Genomic DNA, 10172 nt, shown 5'->3' with positions numbered 1-10172 from the left:
TTGTTGCTTGCATATGGAAAAATAAGAAATGGCTTCACACTGGGCTGGAGAGATGGCTCAAAGGTTAAGAGCACTGACTGCTCTTCCAGAGGTCCTGAGTTCAATTCCCAGCAACCACATGGTGGCTCAACCATTTGTAATGGATTTTGATGCCCTCTTCTGGTGTGTCTGAAGGCAGCTGCAGTGTATTCCTATACATAAAACAAATCTTAAAAAAAAGAAAAAAAGAAAAGAAAAAGAAATGGCTTCACACACTTGTTAATACAAATGTAATTTTAATCCTCTAATAATAAGCAAACCAGTGACAGTATGAATGTGAACCAAGGAATATAAACTAGGAAACAAGGCCTTTCCTCATACTGGTGGCAACCAAGATAAAATCCACAAAAACAATTCACTTCACCAGGGACTCATTCTGTCCCAAAATGTTAGTCAGTTATAGTAATGTCTGTGAAAAAAAAAAAAGCACAGGACTGGACAGTTTCCTGTAACTCTTGATTTAAAATCCCAGTGCAGACACATGAAGGTGTAATTCAAGTATGAGAAGAGAGATATACATTCTGTTGTATATGTTTTATACTTTACCACATCATTTAGAACTCCTGTCAATCATTCCATATTTATTTATTCTTCACTTTGTTGAAGTTGAGCTAGAATTTGAAAGAGACCATTTTTGTCCATATCAAATGAACTTAAATAGCAAACTTGTTCACCAATGTGCCCTGTTTTTCCCATGAATTCTTCTTTACTTCCCTCAGTTACTAAGATTATATCATATCAGCATTGCTCCTTACCACCACACACAAATTTACACACACAAACACACAGGTAATCACACATATATGCACACACACAAACACACACTACATGTACATACACACATATACACATGTACACGTGCACGCATATATTTGTTTAAATCAGGACTAGGCAATTCTCTCAAAACGAGCTGTTCCAGTATTCTTTTCCAACCATTTAACATAAGACACAGAAATTCTAGGTGACAAATTGGGGGCATCTTAGGAGATCGCATAAAAGTGTCCTTTTAGTGGGTGTATTTGAACACACAGAAAAAAATCTCTCCTTAGAGAAAAAGTAATGGATCAGGTTCAACATAGTCGACATGTTCTATAAGGAGACTAACAACAGGAAATAAATACCTTGAATCTTGATAGTACTTCATTTTCTTGTCCCAGCCTCATGCAAACTTTCTTTAAGATTTTCTCCAGTGGCAACAGATTGGGAAAAGATCTTTACCAGTCCTAAATCTGAGAGAGGGCTAACATTCAATATATACAAAGAACTCAAGAAGTTAGACTCCAGAACCAAATAACCCTATTAAATAACAAAGAATTCTCAACTGAGGAATACCAAATAGCTGAGAAGCACCTAAAAAAAATTTCAACATCCTCAATCATCAGAGAAATGCAAATCAAAAAGATCCTGAGATTCCACCTCACACCAGTCAGAATGGCTAAGATCAAAAACTCAGGTGACAACAGATGCTGGTGAGGATGGGGAGAAAGAGGAACTCCTCCATTGCAGGTGGGATTGCAAACTGGTACAACACTGTGGAAATCATTCTGGCAGTTACTCAGAAAGATTGGACATAGTACTACCTGAGGACCCAGCTATACCACTCCTGGGCATATACCCAGAAGATGCTCCAACATGTAATAAAGGCACATGCTCCAATATGCTTATATCAGCCTTATTTATAGTAGCCAGAAGTTGGAAAGAACCCAGATGTCCCTCAACAGAGGAATAGATACAGAAAATGTGGTACATTTACACAATGGAGTACTACTCAGCTATTAAAAACAATGAACTTTTGGAATTCTTAGGTAAATGGATGGAACTAAAAAATATCATCCTCAGTGAGGTAACCCAATCACAAAAGAACAGACATGGTATTCACTCACTGATAAATGGATATTAGCCCAGAAGCTCAGAATACCCAAGATAAAATTCACAGACCACATGAAGCTCAAGATGAAGGATGACCAAAGTATGTACTTTGGTCCTCCTTAGAAGGGAGAACAAAATACCCATAGGAGGAGTTACAGAGACAAAGTGTGAAGCAGAGACTGAAAGAAAAGCTATCCAGAGACTGCCCCACCTGGGATCCATCCCATATACCGCCATCAAACCCAGACACTATTGTAGATGCCATCAAGTGCTTGCTGACAGGAGCCTGATATAGCTGTCTCCTGAGAGGTTCTACCAGTGTCTGATAAACACAGAGGTGGATGCTCTCAGCCAATCTTTGGGCTGAACATGGGGTCCCCAGTGGAGGAACTAAGAAAGGATTCAAGGAGATGAAGGGGTTTGCAGCCCCACAGGAGGAACAATATGAACCAACAAGTACCCCCAGAACTCTCAGGGTCTAAACCACCAACCAAAGAGCACACATGGAGTGACCCATGGCTCCAGCCACATATGTAGCAGAGCATGGCCTTGTCGGTCATCAATGCAAGGAGAGGCCCTTGGTCCTGTGAAAGTTGTATGTCCCAGGGTAGGGGAATACCAGGACCAGGAAGCAGGAATGGGTGGGTTAGTGACCAGGGAGAGTTGGGGGGGGGGGATTATAGGGGGTTTTCAAAGGGAAAAACAGGAAAGGGAATAACATTTGAAATGTAAATAAAGAAAATATCTAATTAAAAAAAGAAAAAAATATTTTTCCCATTAGAGCTCAACCAGTTTGAATCTGTTTCTATTTCTTATAATGAATGGCTAAGGTAAGATATGAGCTGATTCTTATATCATTTTAATAATGTTTTATTTTATTTTTGAGATTTTGGTATAATTACATCATTTCTCCCTTTCCTATCTTTCCTCTCAAACATCTCATATCCCTCCTTGCTCCTTTTCAAGGTCACAGCCCAGTTTTCATTAGTTTTTGTTAAATATATATCATTGTAACCTGCTCAGTCTTTATAATGTTACTTGTATGTATGCTTTCAAAGAAAAACATTTGGTATTGAATAACCAATTACATATTCTTTCCTGGGGAAGAATATTTCTCCTTCTTTCAGCATCCCTAAGTTGCCTGTAGTTATTTCTTTAGAGACCTGTAGTCACCCCACCCAACCCACCAACTTTGGCATGTCTGTTGCTGGTGTCTGTTGCTGGTGCAGTTGTTGGTATCCTTGTTCCACTCATGGTTAGGCAGTCATGTTGGTGACACTGTATAGGTGTAGCTACTAACATTATCAGGAAAGAACTGAGTTATTTTTATTGGTCCACTTTTTACTAACTTTTCAATTAATATTCATGAATTAATGAAATTCATAAAATAAGAACATGAAATAATATTCATCCTCCTGTAAAAGCAAGAGGGCTGGCAGTAGTTTACAACAGCGCACGTGTGGAGGTCGGGGAACAGCTTTCTAGAGTCACTTTCCTCCTTTCTCCTTGTTGAGACGCTGTCTCACTCTTTCTTGTTTCTTCTACTGCTCAAGCTTCCAGTCAGTTTTCTTGTTCTCACCTCAACAAAAGTACAGGAGGGATGGCTACAAATGCCCTCCACGGCATCCGGGTTTTCCCATGGTTTCTGGAACTGAACAAGGTCCTTGGACTTGTGTAGCAAGAATTTTTATGAGGTAAACCATCCCCACAGTCCCTTAGTATTATTTTGAGAATAAAGTTTGCCAATCAAGTTACTACCATTACATAGTAAAATGCAGAAAATGGTTATTTTTAAGTATTAATGGCATTTGCCGTGTAAATTTAACTATGCCAATGAAGAATAAGCTTATAAAAATAAAAACATTAAGATGATGTGAAAACAAGAGAATTAGTATTGCCAACTATGAGTAAACCTGGGTTCCAAATTTAAAATTCTCACATAATATTTAGCATTTCTAAAGACAATACCTAACTTGTAATGAGGTTCTGTCCTCATCTACTAACTATAAGATAAGATTATTCTAGCTAGAAAATGCATTAAGTATACCTAGTCTGGAAATCACAGTTTGCCAATAACAATGCATTGTAAAATACCAATTGTCTACATAGTGATTACATGACTAGCATCTCAGTTACTAGTCTTTGCTGTAATCATGACCAAAGCAGAATATAAAAGAAAGAGTTTATTTGGTGCCTTCAATTCCTGAAAGCTAAAGTCCATAACTGTCATGTCAGGAAGCATGGAAGTCATAACCCTGGAACCTCCCCCAACATGTCCACATTTTCTTCCTTTCTATTATTTTTCCATTTTTATTGGATATTTCTTTATTTACATTTCAAATGTTATCTGCTTTTCCAGTTTCCCCTGCAAAACCCCCTATCCCATCTCCCTCTCTCCCTGCTTCTATGAGGGTGTTGCCCCACCCACTCACCCAATCCTGCCTTCCCATCCTCAAATTCCCCAACACTGGGGCATCCAGTGTTTTTAATAGCTGAGTAGTACTCCGTTGTGTAAATGTACCACATTTTCTGAACAAGTCCTTTGTTAAAAGACATCTGGGTTCTTTCCAGCTTCTGGCTATTATACATAAGGCAGCTATGTACATAGTGGAGCATGTGTCCTTGTTATATGTTATATGTTGGAGCATCTTCTGGGTATATGCCCAGTAGTGGTATAACTGGGTCTTATAGTTTTGCAGCAACTAGAATCCTAATCTTGTAAGCCATATTAAATCTAAATCTTCCAGTGGCAAACCCTAACAGATCCACCATTGAACCTGGGAGACACTCATAATTAGATCTTGTCCTCACGCTATCTCCATCCTGAACAGAACACCAATGGCTCAGGCTCTAATATCAACAATCAACAAATGGGACCTCATAAAATTGCAACGCACACTGTAAAGCAAAGGACACTGTCAATAGGATAAAAAGCCAACCAACAGATTGGGAAAAGATCTTTATCAACCCTCCATATGATGGAGGGCAAATATCCAATATATGTAAAGAACTCAAGAAGTTAGTCTCCAGAGAACCAAATAACCCTATTTTAAAAATGGGTAACAGAGATAAACAGAGAATTCTCAACTGAGGAAACTCAAATGGTTGAGAAGCACTGTACTGGATATCTTTGTGTCAACTTGACACAGCTGGAGTTATCACAGAGAAAGGAGCTTCAGTTGGGGAAATGCCTCCATGAGATCCAGCTGTAAGGCATTTTCTCAATTAGTGATCAAGGGGGGAGGGCCCCTTGTGGGTGGTGCCATCTCTGGACTGGTAGTCTTGGGTTCTATAAGAGAGTGGACTGAGCAAGCCAGGGGAGGCAAGCCAGTAAAGAACATCCCTCCATGGCCTCTGTATCAGCTCCTGCTTTCTGACCTGCTTGAGTTCCAGTCCTGCATCCTTTGGTGATCAACAGCAGTATGGAAAAGTAAGCCGAATAAACCCTTTCCTCCCCAACTTGCTTCTTGGTCATGATGTTTGTGCAGGAATAGAAACCCTGACTAAGACAAGCACCTAAAGAAATGTTCAACATTCAGGGAAATGCAAATCAAAAAGAACCTGAGATTCTACCGCATATTCCACTATGTTCATAGCAGCCTTATTTCTAATAGCCAGAAGCTGGAAAGAACCCAGATGTCCTTTAACAGAGGACTTGTACAGAAAACGTGGTACATTTACACAATGGAGTACTACTCAGCTATTAAAAACAATGACTTCCTGAAATTTACAGGCAAATGGATGGAACTTCGCAATCACAAAAGAACATACATGGTATGCAGTCACTGATAAATGGGTATTAGCCCAAAAGCTCAGAATACCCAAGATACAATTCACAGACCACATGAAGCTCAAGAAGAAGGAAGACCAAAGTGTAGGTTCTTCAGTCCTTCTTAGAAAGGGGAACAAAATACCCATGGGAGGAAATACAGAGACACCGTGTAGAGCAGAGACTGAAGGAAAGGCCATCAGATACTGCCCCCATCCATCCCATATACAGACCCCAAACTCAGACACTATTGCTAATGCTAAGAAGAGCTTGCTGACAGGAGCCTGATATAGCTGTCTCCTGAGAGGCCCTGCCAGAGCTTGACAAATATAGAGATGGATGCTTCCAGCTAACCACTGGACTGAGTATGGGGTCCCCAATGGAGGAGTTAGAAAAGGACTGAAGGACCTGAAGGGGTTGCAACCCCATAGGAAGAATAACAATATCAACCAACCAGGCCCCCTAGAGCTCCCAGGGACTAAACCACCAACCAAGGAGTATACCTGGAGGGCTCCATGGCTCCAGCCGCATTTGTAGCAGAGGCTGGCCTTGTGGGACATCAATGGGAGAAGAGGNCTTTGGTCCTGTGAAGGCTCAATGCCCCTGTGTAGTGGAATGCCCACAAGGTAAGGCTGAAGTAGGTGGGTGGGAGCATGCACCCTCATAGAAAGAGGAGGAGGGGGATGGGATAGGGGATTCTGGAGGGGAACACAGGAAAGGGGATAACATTTGAAATGTAAATAAATAAATATCCAATTGTTAAAAAAGAAAATGTGGTTTATATACAAAGCAGTCTTATTAAACTCCAAAGAAAATAAAATTAATTTTCTAGAAAGTTCATGGATTAATAGATATTTTTATTAAATGAAATAAGCCACATTCATGCATTTTTCTCAAATGTGCTTGCTTATATGTACAATTGATATAATATAACATGGATAAAAGAATCCTCTGTGCATATTGGAAAAGAAAGCAATTAAAGAAAAGGGGGACTAGAGAGCAGAAAACAGTCAAAGACCATGCCATACTTGAATGAAAGTTATGCAACCCATCACTGTGTTCATGAATATATTAAGAAAAAGCACAGTGGGGTCTGATTTTCTATTTCATGAGATGAGAAGAAAACTTCTAGTTTAAATTCTGTTTCATTTTCCTCCAAAAAACCCCAAAACCCAAATAAATGAATGGTAAAAATACCAAAGTATAATAACGTGGAAAGGAAATAAAGATGGTGAAATCTGTAATGGAATTCTTTGAAAGAGAGAAAGAAGACAAGATCGGTGCTTAGTAATAGAAACTATCACACAAGGGTGCTCACATAGAAGGCACACTCTCTTGCTTTCTTATGTGTGAATTATTTGTATTTAATTTCTATTAATAGATCTGGAAAGGCTTTAGACTTGTGAGGCCTGAGTACTTGGTGTGTGGTTGTAAAGTTCAATAATGAAAGCACAGAATGGCTGAAAATGAGTATGTTTACAAAATTTGTTTTGTGACCAATATCCCAAACTAAGCAAATTCCTTTCCTATCATCAACATATAATAGTCCAGAATTTTTCACTGTCCTGCTTTGCTTTGGGTTTTCTTCCTTCCGAATGATAACCATAAAAGCACTTGCAAAAGGAAACACTTATCTGTACTATTTATATGGGAAAGAAAATAGATCTACCCTATGATCTAACTAGGCCATTCATGAGTATTTAGCCAAAGGGGTCCAAGTCAATATATCACAGGGATACTTGCATGTCACTTTTTATATACAATAGATAAATATGGAAACAACCTAGATAACCAAGGACAGAGTAATGGATAAATGGCACATGTACAGAATGGAAAAAAAAGTTTAGCCAAAAAGATTGAATTATATTGTTAAAAGGAAAATGGGGGTAACTGGCAATAATCACATAAAGCTAATTAAATATCATGTAATTTCTCTTATATGTGCTTCATGTATAAGACATAAAAGTACAAGTGAAATTATCTATTGGAAGAAAAAAACAGAGAGAATGGAAGTGAAGGGACAAGGAAGGAAGATAGGTATGCTCAACACACAATATATACTTGTGTGAGAATGTATTTGTGTTATACAATAACATGTACAATGAGTAAAAAAAAAGGATTGTTTTTAGAAAGTCCTTTGAACAATGTAACTTCAGAAGCCACCAAAATCACAAATAAAAAACTCTTAACTAAATCACTTAAGTGGAACTCTCTTGAAACTCCTGAACCTTGACTTGGGCATATACTGTCATTTCCTAAGTGTTTCACTCTCTTGTAACAGTCATACATAAATCTATTTTATTTTATGCCTCATCTATGCTAATGTAAGAAAACCTAGTTAAAATCTTTGGTTCAGCCAGCTAAACTTGGTTAGAAATGTGTCTGTTGCTGCAGTATTTGAGATGACACTCTTTAATAGTGTCATCCAGTCCCAGAATGCTAAACGTCACTCTCTTCTGCTGACTTCTCAGTATGAAAGCTGTTTCTGACTTCAGACAGGTATCTGTCTGTCTATTTAATAACCCCAACTAGATGCCCAGTAAGCATTTTCTACTTACTGTGATTAAACTAAATTCCTGATGTCCTAATCTTCCAACGATTCTAAGCCAGCTTCCCCAATATTCCCCCTTCCTCAGTAATTGCATCTCTATCCTTCTAGGTTTTCAAGCCAAAACCTTATCATCTTTCTCTCGCCCCTCACATCCTATCAGTCAGTGTATTCTGTTGACCCTATCTTTGAAAATATATACACAATTTTACCACTTCTTATCACAAATCACTCACACTTGGATTATTACAACTACTTTCTTGCTGGTTCTTGCAAAACTTCTTGTGTTTTTAAAATTAATATAAAAACCAGTAAGTTTGAGAAAAATAGCTTGTAATCCATGTTTTGTTGCTTTTAAGAGATGAAGATTTCCTGTGTAGCTCAAGCTGGTCTAAAAATCATTGTGTGCCCAATGGAAAGCCACAAATTTGTAGCGTATCTTCTACCTCTACCTTTTGGTGCTGAGCTTGCAAATGTGTGCTACCATGCAGTTTCAACGTTTCTCAAGTTCATCCCATAGCTTCCACCATACTGTGAACATATGGAAATATAGTAGCCTGATTATCTAGTGCCTTGCCATTTTCATTGCCTATTAATCTCTCCCCTTTCTCTATCTAGCCCCAGCGGCCTTCTTGTTCTAGCCTGTTGCTCATGACATATACTAGAATGACTCTTCCTTATTTTCAAACATTTTCCTATTCACAATGTCTATCCATTCCCTGTATCCACGGTTATACTTTTTTGTTTATTAATCTGGTGCTAGTGGGATTGCATTAATAAATTTTCTATTCATGATTTTTGAGTCAATGCTTTTTCAGTGACTTGGGAACTGAATAGAGATCTTCTGAATTTGCAAAAGTGATCAATATGTAATCTTACATGTTTGCTTCCTCCCCAGACTGTGCTTACTGAGAATAGGTCAACAGCAGCTCAGGGGCTGCATTCTCTTAAGCTCTAGTAAACCCCAGTAAAGTTTTAACGGAATGCCTGAGTTTCAAACTCATTGGTTTGTTGTTGTTGTTGTTGTTGTTGTTGTGTTATTATTATTGTCTTGTTTTTCTTTTTATAATATAATTACATAAAAAGCACCCACTCTTAAGAATCAGGGAACATTGCAGAAGAGGGGTCAAAAAGACTGTCAAGAGCCAGAGGATCAGAGAGTTTGCTCTGAAACTATATGTCCCAGAAATATCAGATGCTACACCCTAAAGTCTCACTAACCTGACTACCTAACAATAAACTGGAAAGTGCCAGCAAGAGACCTGTCAAAAATGGACAAGATCTCACAAGACCTTCACTATACACAAAGAACTACAGGCAACTGTGAAATGTGAAGAAGAGAAAAGTAGTCTTCCTTAGGAACTAGCACACCAGTTGGTTATCCAATATCAAGTATATTCATATAACATGAATAAAAAAGAGGCCATGAATTTGAAAGAACAAGAAGGGGTTTATGGGAGTGTTTAAGGGGAGGAAAGAGAAGGAGTAAATATTCTAATTATATTACAGTCTCAAAAAGAAAAGAAAAATTGTAAAAGGTCATAAATTTGATAGATGGGGAGACATGAGAGAGGTATGTAAAATGGTAGCTTGGATGAGCTGGAGTGAAAGAAGGTAAGGGGACAAGTGATATAATTCTATTTCAACTTAAAATTCATTTAAAAACAAATAAATAGATAAAAGACCAAGTTAACACCAGCTCAAAATATTATATAGATTTTTAATAATGTTGAATTTACTTATTAAACCCTCTCATACTTGCAGCTGGGTTTTGCTATTTTATGGGATCTTCTTTTTCCTATACTTTATCCTCCTGGTTTTCGCCCTAGCACTAGATAGGAGAGAAACAAGAATAGAGGGGAAAGAGAAATTAGGAAAATCTCCAAATCTAATATTTTTTCCTTCTGTTTCTTCTTTGACCGTAGTTAGTAACGAACAACAAACAAC

This window comes from Mus pahari, chromosome 17 (assembly GCF_900095145.1).
Source record: "Mus pahari chromosome 17, PAHARI_EIJ_v1.1, whole genome shotgun sequence".
NCBI classification, from domain to species: domain Eukaryota; kingdom Metazoa; phylum Chordata; class Mammalia; order Rodentia; family Muridae; genus Mus; species Mus pahari.
Note: the sequence above shows the minus strand (reverse complement) of the source record.